At 41.5% G+C, this 12,962-nt stretch overlaps 1 long non-coding RNA gene across 1 annotated transcript in view; it reads left to right on the top strand.

The window, feature by feature from the left end:
* Positions 1 to 11,792: 11,792 nt before the first annotated feature.
* Positions 11,793 to 12,962, top strand: part of LOC107297998 — a 31,021-nt gene continuing 29,851 nt past the window's right edge. Inside the window, exon 1 of the long non-coding RNA XR_001549142.1 lies at positions 11,793 to 11,838. This is a non-coding gene — a long non-coding RNA (uncharacterized LOC107297998). The remainder of the gene's footprint in view (positions 11,839 to 12,962) is intronic.

Here is a 12,962-nt window from a genome sequence, read left to right as displayed (position 1 = left end):
GTCGAGTAATTAGACTCTTTTGTAGACAAGACTCCTTTTGTACTAAAAACAATTTATTCCTTAGTATACATAATTACACATCTGCAGATGTTGAGAAAGGACAGCTAATTGGTAAACCTGATTAGTTTTATTAGTGTGGGGAGATAGCATAAAGATCCGGGCCCAAGAAAGAGGCACCAGGTATTGTCTGCTTTTATCTAATAAATCAAGCTGGGTTGCAAAATGGACTCCAGTTTGCCAGCGGCGGAATTTTTCCATTTGCACATCGGAATCAAAGGTGAGGGCCGTCTTTGTCTGCCCGTTTGTTTTTGCCAGCTGCCTCGGAATATCTTTGAAGTCTTAAACCATCAGCTGAACAGTCGCTTTGATATATTTACAAGGCAAAGTAATTTGATTGATATCTCCAGCCGGCTTTTGGAGGCGGTAATAATTTTTTTCCTAGTTAATATTTCGACAGAATTGTTTACCGTGAAGAAAGTGGCAGCAGCTGATTAAAAAAAAAAAAGGAGAGTTTGCTTTGGAGTTGGCAACTTTGGAATAATAATAATAATAATAATAATAATAATAATAATAATAATAATAATAATAATAATAATAATAATAATAATAATAAAGTTGGAAGGGACCTTGGAGGTCATCTAGTCCAACCCCTGCTCAGGCAGGAAACCCTATACCATTTCTGGTGTCTTTGAATGGCCTCTGCCTGCCTTCCGTGATCTGGCAGGGAAAGGGTGTTTATAACAAAAAGCAGAGGTGGAAAAAGGCAAAACATTTCAAACTGCACCCAAATCTAAGAAGTCCTCGATTTATGACCACAATTGAGCCCAAACTTTAGGTTGCTAATCGAGAAAGTGAATTTTGCCCCATTTTACAACCTTTCTTGCTACAGTGGTTAAGTGAATCATGGCAGTTGTTAAGTTAGGACTATGGTGGTTAAGTGAATCCGGCTTGCCCATTGGCTTTGCTTGTCAAAAGGGGATCATGTGACCCCAGGACACTGCAACCGTCCTGTTGAAAGAAGAATCTTCATCAGGGTCCAGTCCAAGCTGGGAATAAACTAAATGGAGACTGCTTTAGAAAAAAAAAGGTTGTGGTTTATTAAAGAGCAGAGCCAGAGAGAAAGATGGCTCTGGGAAAGCTGACCATATGTAGCTGGGAGCGGTGGGTTTTTATACCTTCTTGGGCTTTTTGTGTTTGGAGTTGTTCCTGTGGCAGTGTTCAGTGTGCCCTTTTCGTATTCTGATGGTGGTGGGTTAATCCTATTATGTCCTAAAGGTCATATCCTGCTTCTCTGTGGCTGTGGTTAATGGCTTGCTTCCTGTGTTGGATGGGTGAGGGGTTGTTGATTCTAGGGATCTTTGCCTTTGTAATCCCATCAGCTCTAAGCTTCCTGGCTCCAGTCTTTCTGAAAGGATTATCACATCTGCATTTCTACAGATCTGACCTTTGCTTGGGGCCGAGAGACTTGGGGGAGGGGTTGTTTCTGCCTAAGATTTTCCATTATTCCTTTGGGGAAATATAATATTCTGCCTTTTTAATATTCCCCCAAATATTTCTTTCTCTGGGGTGGGAGCTGACTTCCCGCACTACCATCTAGCCAAGTCATTGTGGAATTGTGGGATTTTAAGACTTAGAAGAAGGAGAGCTGGTTTGGTGTATTTAAGGTACTTAGTCTAGAAACCAGGAGACTGGGAATTCTAGTTCCACTTTAGGCATGAAGCCAGCTGAGTGACCATGGGCCACTCTTTCTCCCTTAACTTAGGAAGAAGGAAATGGTTTGGGTGGGGGAATGTTGATTTTAGGGGTCTTTGTCTTCCTAATCTCATCAGCTTCTAGCTTCCTGGCTCCAACCTTTCGGAGCAGGATGATCAAATCTGCATTTCTATAGACCTGGCCTCTGCCTGGGGGAGAGGGGCTGGTCTCTGGGGGCTGGTTTCTGTCTTTTAAGATTTTCTTTCTCCATTACTGTATTCCTTCGGAAAATATAACATTCTGCTTTTTTAATATCCCCCAAAATATTTATTTCTCTGGGGACGTGTGTGTGTGTGTGTGTGTGTGTGTGTATGTGTGCTATCCTCCCACAGTCATAAATGTGAGTCAGTTGCCAAGTTGCCAAATTCTGAAGACCATAGGGGTATGCTGTAACAATCTTAAGTGTGAAAAAGGGTCATAAGTCCCTTTTTTTTCAGTGCCATTACAACATCTAAACAAATCGCTGCAAGTTGAGAATTAGCTGTAGTCAGTAGAGTGAAGCACGAATAAGCATGCCTTATAATCTTCCTGGGCTCCAAGATCACCACAGATGGGGACTGCAGCCAAGAAATTAAAAGACGCTTGCTCCTGGGGAGGAAAGCTATGGCAAATCTAGACAGCATACTAAAAAGCAGAGACATCACCCTGCCAACAAAAGTGCGTATAGTCAAGGCCATGGTTTTCCCAGTTGCAATGGATGGCTGTGAAAGTTGGACCATAAGAAAGGCTGAGCGCCAAAGAATGGAGGCCTTTGAACTCTGGTGCTGGAGAAGACTCCTGCGAGTCCCCTGGACTGCAAGGCGATCCAACCGGTCAGTCCTAGAGGAGATCAACCCCGACTGCTCTTTAGAAGGCCAGATCCTGAAGTTGAAACTCAAATACTTTGGCCACCTAATGAGAAGGAAGGACTCACTGGAGAAGAGCCTAATGCTGGGAAAGATGGAGGGCAATAGAAGAAGGGGACGACAGAGAAGGAGGTGGCTGGATGGAGTCACTGAAGCAGGAGGCGTGAGCTTAAATGGACTCCAGAAGATGGTAGAGGACAGGAAGGCCTGGAGGAATGTTGTCCATGGGGTCGCGATGGGTCGGACACGACTTTGCAACTAACAACAACAACATAATCACAGGTGGTCCTTGACTTAAAACAGTTGGTTTAGTGACCGTTCCCAGTTACAACAGCCTTTGAGAAAAGGGACTTATGACCATTTTTCAAACTTACGACTGTTGCAGCATCCTCGTGGTCACGTCATTAAAATTCAGACGCTTGGGCAACTGGCTCATATTTACGACGGTCGCAGTGTCCCGGGGTCACGCGATCCTCTTTTGTGACCTTCTGACAAGCAAATTAAATGGGGAAGCCATTTAACAACCATGTTTCTAATTTAACAACCGCAGTGATTCACTTAACAACTGTGGCAAGAAAAGTCGTAAAACGGGGCAAAACTCACTTAACAAACGTCTCGCTTAGCAACATAAATTCTAGGCTCCATTGTGGTTGTAAGTTGAAGGCTGCCTGTGATTGTTCAGCAATACCGTTTTATGATTGATTGATTGATTGATTGATTGATTTTGCTTGCCACCCATCTGGCTGCAATACACAGAGTGACAAATGATTTGAAAGGGTCTCCCCTTTTTTCAAGCGATTGAATTATAGCAGCATAGATGAGTAACAGGTTTTTGGTTGTTTTTTTTTTTTTAAAAAAAATGAAAGACTATTGAAAATAAGAAATGAATTTTATCTTAAAAGAAGTAAGTCATATCTTCCCCAGACTGGATAAGCTGCTCCTTGCAAGATGCTATCGTTGGCTGTCAGCCCAGATTTGCAAAGCTATTACTTACTCTCTCTCTGCTCTTCCTTTAAAAGTGCTGCGGCTGTAGTATTCTCTCATCTGACGTATCAATCTGAAGCATTTTGATGAACAGATTGTCACAGGGCCGCGAGCTCTCAATTTTTGCCATTCCCGATAAGAAGAGGGAATGTATATTCTATATGGTACCACCGGGATGCTGATCAAAATTGACCGTCCGGTGTTAAGATTTGACTTTTCAATTTTCTAGGTAGAATTAGCCCGGTTGAGATTCATGCGGGAGTTTTCAGTTTATCAGTCAAGCTGAGGATGAGACTTTATTAAGGAAAGGTTGTCAATGCTTGTCAACCATCAGTAGTTGCCTAGTTCAAGGTTGAGAAGCACAGGATGAAAAGTCCTTGGCACCGTTGGGAGGAGGGTGGAGAAAGAAGGAAGAAAGAAAAAGAAGAAAGAAGGTCTAGAATGAAACTCCTTTTAGCATCGGATCCTCCCGTGTTATGTAATGCAGGGGTCCCCAACCCCTGGCCTGTGGACCTGCACCAATCTGTGACATGCTGGAAACCAATCTGCGCAAAGGAGTGAAGTCCCAATCTGGGCAAGCACGGGAAGGAATCACAAAGACTCTGGCATTTGGAAGAAATCCATTACACCAGTGTTTTTTCAAACTGGCCACTTTAAGATGTGCAGACTTCAACTGTAAGAATTCCCCAGCCAGCATGTGTTGAAGTCTGCACATCTAAAAGTGGCCAATTTTGAAAAACATTGGACTACATGATCAGAATAACAAAGTTGGAAGGGACCTTGGAGGTCTTCTAGTCCAACCCTCTGCTCAGGCAGGAAACCCTATACCCATGGTGGCGAACCTATGGCACGCGTGCCACAGGTGGCACGCAGAGCCCTCTCTGTGGGCACATGCGCTGTTGCCCCAGTCCTAGGCCTTCAGCTGGGTTTTATAAAACCTTTTCGCTTTAGGCCTCCACCGCCGTGTGCAAAAAAAAAAAAAAAAGGTTCAATCAATCAATCAATTTCAACTTTTCCCGGGAAGAAAAAGATCTGGCAAAGTTGGAATTGATTGATTGAACTTTTTAGTCCCACCCAGTCTGCCGTTACCACCGCAGCCATGCCCACCCAATTGGCCACATCTACCCAATGGGCCACGCCGACCTGACATCCGACGGTACATAAGTGGGTTTTGGGTTGCAGCTTGGGCACTCGGTCACCATCACTGCCCTATACCATTTCAGACAAATGGCTGTCCAGTCTCTTCTTAAAAACCTCCAGTCACTAAATGAAGTGTTGTTAAGTTAGGAATGCCTGTAAGTTATACTGCAATCCTATATCATTAAAAGAGCATTGAAGAACTGAACTGAAGAAGAACTGAACTGAACTGATTGAAGAACCGAACTGAACTGAAGAAGCTTCTTGGGTGAGAGGTGAAATGTCTTCAAGGAAAAAGAAAGTCTAGTGGCCTTTTGAAAAAGCACCTTTGGGACAACCATGATCTGGATGACTGAGAATCTCCACAGAAAAAATGTGTGTGTTGTTTTAGGCTATGTTGCAATACAGATTTACCTGGTGGTTAAGTTCCGAGTAGTTATGCCCAGTTTTGCATTGTGAACTAATCATCAGTATTCACACAACGAGAGCACAGTCACAGTTCTTTCATTAAAATATGGGAGATCTTTTCCAGTGCTTCAATGTGCTAAGCAGTATTTGAGTCTGTTTCATTCTTGGCATTAGGCATAATACTTGCCTCAAGTATTATGGGAGAAAATTGTCTGTGGTAATATGATAAAATTGCCATGAAACATTAATGCATCACATTGCATAAAATATTGCAAGAATCCTATGTCAGCCTTTCGGCGAGATAGTCTAAGTTTGTATGGGCTCATGAGAGGAAGATTTCACTCATAAATCACACATAAATATTGTATTCAACCAAATATATTAAGAGTCAGATGTATAATTGTATGCGTTAGCAGTTTTTTTTTTCCTTCTGTTTAGTCATGTCCAATTCTGGACAAGTCCTGCAGTTTTCTTGGCAAGATTTTTCAAAATTGCAACTATATCTCATTGGTAGGATAGTCCTTTTTACTTCTGTAAATACAGGACAGCTTCTCATATCTTGCTATTCATTATTTAGTTAGGAAAACATTATCTCCATTACATACACAAGACGTTCTCTTTTCAATCTATAGGAATAAATCTCAACTTTTTTTTCTTTACACATTGGATAAGAATATTTACCTTAAAGCCAACTTTGGAAAGTTGTTTTTGACTTTCTTGATGAGGGGAGCACCAAATGGATTATTATTATTTTTTCCTCAACGTTCTTATCTTCATCATTTGTAATCAACCTGAAATGCCTTTAGTTTGCGTGAAACAAGAGGGAATTTTAAAGAAAATTGACTTTTGTAATGTATTCATTTTAGGTAGAAAATATTTTCCATGGATTATATGTGCACCCTTCTTTTGTTAGTCCTACATACCTGTGGGGAGAAATATTATTTCCCTCTGGATTATAATTAGCTGACATAGCTATCTTGCATTACTTATGGATTCTACTAGGTTGGGGGTAGGCAACCTTGGGTCTTTTATGACTCGTGGACTTCAACTCCCAGAATTCCTGAGCCAGCATGCGGGAACTATGGCCCCTTCATGACTTGTGGACTTCAACTCCCAGAATTCCTGAGCCAGCATGGCTCAGCTTGGAAACCTCTCCCTTTCCCCTCAGCATGGCTGGCTCAGGAATTCTGGGAGTTGAAGTCCACGAGTCATAAAAGAGCCAAGGTTGCCTACCCCTGTACTAGGTAGAACCTTGATCAACCCTTGTTTGTGATTTGAGGGACAGTTTTCTTGTTTTCAGTCTCTGTGGGTTGTACCGAAGGTCTACAGTTGGTGGACAGAGCTAATCTTTTCAGCTAATTTGAGTTACTTCCCTCATGAGAAATCATGTGGTCCCCCAATTAGTGGTTTTTCTACCAATTTTCTCTGGACTGAGTTGGAGGGACTCTTGGGGGTTGGTCGGAAAAATATGGGTCTATCTTCCTGGGTTTCTAAGTATGTTTAGTGGTAGTTGATGTAAAATGCTTTTTTTCATAATGTGATATAAAGTTAGGGAAGAAAGGAAGGAAGGATGGAAGGAAGGAAGGAAGGAAGGAAGAAGAAAAGGGAAGGACAGGAGGGAAGAAAGAAAGGGAAAAAGGGAAGGAAAGAAGGGAGGGAGGGAGGGAAGAAAGAAGGGAAAAAGGAATGAATGAAGGAAGGGCAGGAAGGAAGACAAGAAAGGGAAAAGGGAAGGAAGAAAGTGAGGGGGAAAAAAGAAAGGAAAGGAAAGGAAAAGAGGAAGTAAAACAAGGAAGGGGAAAAGGGAAGGAAGGAAGACTAGAAAGGGAAAAGGGGAAGGAAAGAAAAGGAAGGAAGGATAGAAGGAAGGAAGGAAAGGATGGATGGAAGGAAGGAAGACAAGAAAGGGGAAAAGGGAAGGAAGGAAGTGAGGGAAAAAGGAAAAGAAAGAAAGGAAAAGAAAGGAAAAGAGAGGAAGTAAAACAAGGAAGGGAAAAAGAGAAGGAAGGAAGACTAGAAAAGGAAAAGGGGAAGGAAAGGAAAGGAAGGAAGGAAGGAAGGAAGGAAGGGTAGAAGGAAGGAAGGAAAGGATGGATGGAAGGAAGGAAGACAAGGAAGGGAAAAAGGGAAGGAAGGGAGGGAGGGAGGACATACATTTAAGGCTTTCCAGGAAATGTAAAAATAAAATAAAATAAACGCATTGTGAAATGTTCTTCATTTTTACATTGCCAAAATTAAAAAGAACGGAAAACATCTAGGCAGGGTGAGCTGTCTTGCGCTTCCAGCGAAGGCCACTTGATTAGTTAAGCAAAAATATTCTTAGGAGAGCAGCTCTTAGATCTAATTTGGCTTGCCACACACTGTGTGGATGTAAAGCATTTTGTGACGATAATCTAATTTGCTGGGAAACAGGATTCCAAATTCGCTGAGGCGACTCGCAGGGCTGGTATTGCCCTGTCTGATGTTTGCTTCATGTAGGTATAATGGGTTTCCTAATGATCTCATTCTACGGGGTGAAAAAAAAAAATCCCTTCATGGGACATTTTAATGCTCCAGGATTTAGGATTCTATTTCATTTTAATTGAGCCTTGCACTAAGACTTGTCAGTAGGAATTAATCAGGAATAAACAATAGGTCTTTGTTACTTACTTGATGCCATGGACAGGAAAGCGGGCTCCGAGCATTTAATTAAGCGTGCCACCATAAAACAAATGGATATAGTCTGACCTTAACTTGGTGAACCAAACATTGAAATGTCCTTCTAGGTCAGGAAAATGGTAGGGCAAGGGTCTTCAAACTTGGCAACTTAAAGACTTGTGGACTTCAACTCCCAGAATTCCTCAGCCATGGGAGTTGAAGTCCACAAGTCTTAAAGGTGCCAAGTTTGAAGACCCCTGGTATAGGGTTTCCTGCCTGAGCAGGGGGTTGGACTAGAAGACCTCCAGGGTCCTTTCCAGTGCCGTTAAAATCTTGAGATGCTCATTCATCCATGATTCAATGGAGTACCTCTGACCACTAGGACAATTGCCTTCCATCGTACGGTCCTTCTGTCTCTTTCTAACATCTTCAAGATGTGAATCACAGAGCTACAAGTAGTCCTTCACGTATGACCACAATTGAGCCCAAATATATATGTTGCTAAGTGTCAAGGTAATGATTTAGAAACTAACCGGCTTTTATAATGTGAAATGAATGATGCAATGTTAGGAATGACTCAGCAGGTGTGTATATCCCTTTAAGAGCTTGAGTATAAAAGGGAAGGCCTTGCTGGAGTCTTTCTCTCTCATCCTTTCCTGCTGTAATTGCTGTGTATTGGAGTTTTGCTGAATTATCACCATGTGTATGTATTTTGTTTCTAGTATATTTGTAGATATTGTAACATAAACCACCATTTAATACAAACCACCGTTTACTGTATTTTCTCCTGGGTTACCTCAGCGCAATAAGACTGTGCAATTCCCCCCCCCCCCCATTTCTCTTTTCTTTCTTTCTTGCACTTTTAGTTCTCCCTTTGATTTCTTTCTTTTTCTTTATGTTCGTCTACATTAGTTTTTGTTTTCCTTTTAAAAATATTAAAATATTTTGCAAATATTTGTGCAGCATCTATTCCTGCAACTTCTGGCAGTTGACAAACCATACTATTGAGGCAACATACAGTAGATTTATACATACATACATACATACATACATACATACATACATACATACATCAATAATAATATTAAAAACAAACTGATGATTCCTGGGTATATCCATATTCAAGTAGCTAAAAACCACGAATACCAGGAAATTTTGCAAAACTATAAAAGTTTTAATCCAATAAAACACCAAGCTTTCGTTGGCCACTGCCAACATCGTCAGGGTACATTCAAGTCAATGGGAAAGTTCTTTTATATAATAATGCACACACATGTAAGAAAAGTAGAGAGAGTGCAGGCAATGACACACAAACCATGACCAAAGTGCAGATTGGCCAGTCAGGACCCGTGACGCGATCTAGGAGCCGGGTGCAGACAGCATCTCACCTATAAAAGAACTTTCCCATCGACTTGAATGTACCCTGACGATGTTGGCAGTGGCCAACGAAAGCTTGGTGTTTTATTGGATTAAAACTTTTATAGTTTTGCAAAATTTCCTGGTGTTCGTGCTTTTTAGCTACTTGAATGTATGTATGTATGTATGTATGTATGTATGTATGTATGTATGTATGTATGTATAAACATAAAAAAGACATAGGCTTTTTGTGATCTATTCCTTCATCTGATGACATGACCCTCAGCTCACAAATCCCGGTGACTTTTAATAAAAAGTTTGGGTTAGCTGCTACCAAATTCCTTCTGATTTTTGACAGATGGAATGGGACTCTCTTTTCACAAAATGTAAATGTTGCCCAGACTGTTAGGAGGTCCTCAAAGAGACCCTTTTCAATACATTAAAAGGAAACAATTGTAGAAAGCACAAAGGGACTCTTTCATGACAATGAGATGCCTTCAAACCTCACATTGGCTGTCAGATGCTGGTTAGGGAGAGATAAAGACATGACCAAAATATTGCGAAGGTTTGAAGGGTGAATAAATCTTCTTGGGAGCTGGAGATCAGATAAAGTTCATCCCTGTTTTTTTCTATCTCNTGGACTAGGTGGCTGTGAGTAGTGAGGATGATTCTAGAGAAGGGCATGAAATTATGATAGAAGGATTTCAGGCCAGTACTTTAGAGATGATGGTGAAATTTAACATGAGCTAAATTTTAGTTCTGTTATCCAAAATCCTTCCATAACAAAACCAGGGATGGATTTTTTAAATAGGTTTTTATATGCAGAGTCCCCTCAACAATAATTCACACTGGTGCATTCAGAAAGTGTGAATCACATACATTTGCATTCAGAGGGGCAACAACAACAGCCACACAATTTCTGTCCAGAAGCGTCAAGCGAAGGATGAAAATGTGGGAAACAGAGAAATATTCTCTGTCTTTGGCCCCGCCCTTTCTTTATCTCTTCCGAAATTATTATTCATTGTTTTATTATATTTGATTTGTCTGCTATTTCTTTCCACCAGCTGTCGTGGACATGTTTTATTTATATGCTGGTGACTTTTCTATTTGCATAGAGGTTTTTCTTTTTCTTTTTGGCAGGGTGTGATCGCAATTATGTTAATAATTGCATTTCATCAAGAGCTGAGGTTCTGTCTTCTCATGATAGAATTGACAGAATTGCCTTAGTAAGACCGCACTTGTTTGGGCACCAAATTATAAAAAAGATGTTGAGGCTCTGGAAAGAGTGCAGAGAAGAGCAACGAAGATGATTAGGGGGCTGACACATTTATGACGGTTGCAGCGGCCCGGGGTCATGTGATCTCCTTTTGGGACCTTCTGACAAGCAAAAGCCAATGGAGAAACCAGATTCACTTAACAACCATCTTACTAACTTAACATCTGGAATGATTCACTTAAGAACTGTGGCAAGAACGGTTGTAATATGAGGCAAATCTCACTTAACCACTGTCTCACTTAGTGTTCTGTCCCAGCCTACGTGAGTCCTTGTTAAGCTCACAAGGAGAAACCCCTCTTCCAACAAGCAGGCTGGAACCGCAGGAAAAAAACAATCCCCTTTTATTATTCACAGACCTGGGTCAGTGTTCAAGGCAAACAAAACACAGTTCACAAAAACTCGATCCTCAACACGAATGGTTGCCTTTGGCAACCAGCACCTCCCACGCCTTCCCTTTTATAATGCAGCCAAGGCGTGGCTTCCTAATGCCTTCTCCTTTGCCTTTGAAGCCGCCCCTTTGCATTCCTCTGTCCTACTCGCTTCTCTTTATTTATTTATTTTATTTATTAAATTTATATACCGCCCTATCTCCCTTGCGGGACTCAGGGCGGTGAACTCTTGCCTGCGCATTCGTGCATTCGGGATTTGTCCCAGCTGTTCTTCATCACTGTCCAACTCAGGCTTCCAGCACAGCTGTGTCTCAGCCTGAGCGCGAGTAGAGGGGCCAGGCTTCTCGTCCGACTGTAAGTCTTGGAGAGAGCCTTCCTCTGACTCTGATGTCACTCCAGGCCCCTCCTCCTCCTCCTCTGATTCCTCAGACTCAGCTGCCGGGTCCACTGGCTAGCGAGGAATCACAACACTTAGCAACAGAAATATTGGGTTCAACGGTGGTCGTAAGTCAAGGACTACCTGTCTATGATCATTCATTCTTACCAGCAATTTTCCATGATCTGTGGTGATTTTCTCTTCGTTGATTTATTTCTTATGCCCATTTGGAGAAACGCATAGCAAATGTCAGAGAAGAGCAAAAATGGAAGGGTAGTTATATGTTCAAGAAATGTGACTTAGATCCGTTTGTAATAAAGCCTGAATCCAAAGCCTTTGTTTCTCATTTCTTCGTGTACTATGAAATTACATTTAATATCCATGGGCCCTTTCAGGAAAGATGTTAATATAACTTGTATTCTTAAGAACTGTAGTTAATGATCTTTGCTAATGCATGGTAATGTTAGTTTACATATTACCTATCTTTCCTCTGGGGATCCTCGGATTAGCCGCTAAACTATTTTAAGATTAGAAATGTCCCTTGCCTTATTCCATTATTTTCATGTCCACAGGAGAGTGTGGAATGGCTTAACACATTATTTCTTTTCTTTTCTTTAGCGTCTTGCTGAAGCAGCAGAAAAATTCCAGAAAGAACATCAGTGGCAGGATGAATTTGCGGTGAGTTCGCGTTTTTATTTTACTCACTTTCCCATGTATGATACTTTTGGATTTTCTAAAATTCCTTGTGTTTCCAAACACAATTGGCCAGTCTTCTATCCTATCCTATCCTATCCCATCCCATCCCATCCCATCCCATCCCATCCCATCTCATCCCATCCCGCATTCTGTTCTCTCTTCTCTTCTCTTCTCTTCTCTTCTCTTCTCTTCTCTTCTCTTCTCTTCTCTTCTCTTCTCTCCTCTCCTCTCCTCTCCTCTCCTCTCCTATCCCATCCCATCCCATCCCATCCCATCCCATCCCATCCCGCATTATCTATTCTATTCTATTCTATTCTATTCTATTCTATTCTATTCTATTCTATTCTGTTCTGTTCTGTTCTGTTCTGTTCTGTTCTGTTCTGTTCTGTTCTATTTACTCTACTCTACTCTACTCTACTCTACTCTACTCTACTCTACTCTACTCTACTCTACTCTACTCTACTCTACTCTACTCTATTTTTTATTCTATTCTATTCTATTCTATTCTATTCTATTCTATTCTATTCTATCTAATCCAACCCCCTGCTCAAGCAGGAGACCCTATACTATTCCAGACAAGTGGCTATCCAGTCTCTTCTTAAAAGCCTCCAGTGATGGAGGAAGGGAGGGAGGGAGGGAGGAAGGAAGGAAGGGAGGGAGGGAGGAAGGAAGGAAGGAAAAAAGAATACCATAATAACGGAAGGGACCTTGGAGTTCTTCTAGTCCAGCACCCTGCTCAAGCAGGAGACCTTATATCATTCCAAACAAGTGGCTGACCACTCTCTTCTTAAAAACCTCCAGTGATGGAGCACCCACAACTTCTGGAGGCAAGTCATTGCACTGATTAATTGTTAGGAAGTTTCTCCTTAATTCCAGGTTGCTTCTCTCCTTGATTAGTTTCCATCCATTGCTTCTTGCCCTACCTTCAGGTGCTTTGGAAAATAGGTTGACCCCTCTTCCTTGTGGCAGCTCCTTAGATATTGGAACACTGTTATCATGTCACCATGAATCCTTGTTTTCATTGAAGTAGACAGATCCAATTCCAGCAACCATTCTTCATATGCTTTAGCCTCCAGCCCCCTAATCATATTTCTTGCTTTTTTTCT

Source organism: Protobothrops mucrosquamatus, unplaced genomic scaffold (assembly GCF_001527695.2).
Source record: "Protobothrops mucrosquamatus isolate PMUCROS unplaced genomic scaffold, P.Mucros_1.0 scaffold3646, whole genome shotgun sequence".
NCBI classification, from domain to species: domain Eukaryota; kingdom Metazoa; phylum Chordata; class Lepidosauria; order Squamata; family Viperidae; genus Protobothrops; species Protobothrops mucrosquamatus.
The sequence above is the reverse complement of the archived record's forward strand: the minus strand, read 5'-3'. Positions and strand labels throughout refer to the sequence as shown.